The sequence below is a fragment of the Phyllostomus discolor genome, chromosome 7 (genome assembly GCF_004126475.2).
Source record: "Phyllostomus discolor isolate MPI-MPIP mPhyDis1 chromosome 7, mPhyDis1.pri.v3, whole genome shotgun sequence".
NCBI classification, from domain to species: Eukaryota; Metazoa; Chordata; class Mammalia; order Chiroptera; family Phyllostomidae; genus Phyllostomus; species Phyllostomus discolor.
In genome coordinates this window covers 60,074,634-60,076,037 of record NC_040909.2, presented here as the reverse complement: position 1 = coordinate 60,076,037, position 1,404 = coordinate 60,074,634, and the positions used below count along the sequence as shown (strand labels likewise).

At 46.2% G+C, this 1,404-nt stretch overlaps 1 pseudogene; it reads right to left on the bottom strand.

Moving 5' to 3' along the window:
- Positions 1-333: 333 nt before the first annotated feature.
- LOC114502070 lies at positions 334-1,128 on the bottom strand (annotated as a pseudogene).
- Between the last annotated feature and the right edge of the window lie 276 nt (positions 1,129-1,404).

The following is a 1,404-nucleotide window of genomic DNA, read 5'->3' as shown; positions in this document are numbered from 1 at the left end:
TAGAATTTTACAGACAAAGTGGGTGGCCAATATTTTGGATCATAGTGTTTGTGAGGTCTGACTTGGGTATTTAGAGTGTACGAAAAAAGATAAATTTGTAAGCCCTCAGTACTTTTTGCCAGGGCTTCATACTTCAATAGGAATTTAGTAGAAAGAGTGTTTGTCTAATTCTTACCTTCTAATCACCCAAAATGCTTCTACACATCTTTTTAATTGCCTATGCATTTATTAGCAAATATTAGTGCAGCAAAAAGGGAACAAAAGCTCACTATTATTCCACACAGTTTCACAAGACACACTTCAGGAAAAAAGTGACTAAGGATTAATAATATCTCAGGGTCTTGGTGGATACATTCCTGCTGGAGGGGAGGGGTGGACTTCTAATTCCTGGTGGATGAGGTCTCATTTCCAGAGGAAGCGTGCCTATTGGTGTTCCTCAACCAGGGTGGTCTCATACCAGGTGGAGGAGCCATAATACCTGGAGAAGGGGGTTGCCCTGCCTACAGGTGTGGAGGTAGTCCCTGGATCTAGTGGGTACTGAAATGGGGCTCCAGCCATGCTAGCAATGGCAGCAACTGTGGCAGCTATGACAGTGCCTTGTTCCTAGTCATTACCTGCTAGTATGGTCCCCCTACCCCTTACACAGGACCTGCTAATCTTTCAGGAGCCTATGGAATTGGAACACCAACTGGTACTCCTCTGCCAGCAACCCCGCCAACCCCAGGGCCTCCTGCAGCTCTGCAAGTGGCATTCGAGCAATGCCAATATTTTGTGGGGGGGAGGTCCCTCCACAGTAATGGAAACTAAGTTCTCCCTACACAGCAACACCAGACCCCACAGCTACTTTTCTTTACACTCTGGCTGCTTCTAATTCTTTGACTTATCATCCTGAACTCATCACAATCACAGAGGATGACTCATATATTTGTCAAAAGGTTTAAATCGCCGATGAAGATTCAGCTGTCTTGGAGGATTGCACCTAATTCTATAATGGATGTGCTGCAGCACCTTGCTGCTCTTTCCCACAGACATGACAGTTGTTTCACCAAATCCAAGGTCCACGGTAATGCTTCAGAATCCTTAAGAACTAAGGGAAGGCTACAGATAAAGATATTATGCAGGTTCTGCTACAAACAATACAAGCTGGGGGGAAAGCTTCAAGTAGTACATGGAGCCTGGGGTGTTCCAAGACTGCTTTCACCACCTTGTGGTATCTCAGCTAAGAAAGCCTGCCTCAGTTCCACATGGAAGTCCACCACAGGTACTTGCTGCTGCTGAGATTGCCTCAGGTACACCTGACATTCCTGGGTGCTTGGGAAACCTGTTCTCTTACACTTGATTAGGATGTCCACCTCTGGTGTAGGCTCTTGTGCAGTCAGCTCAGCTTAAGAGGTCCCTGCCTGG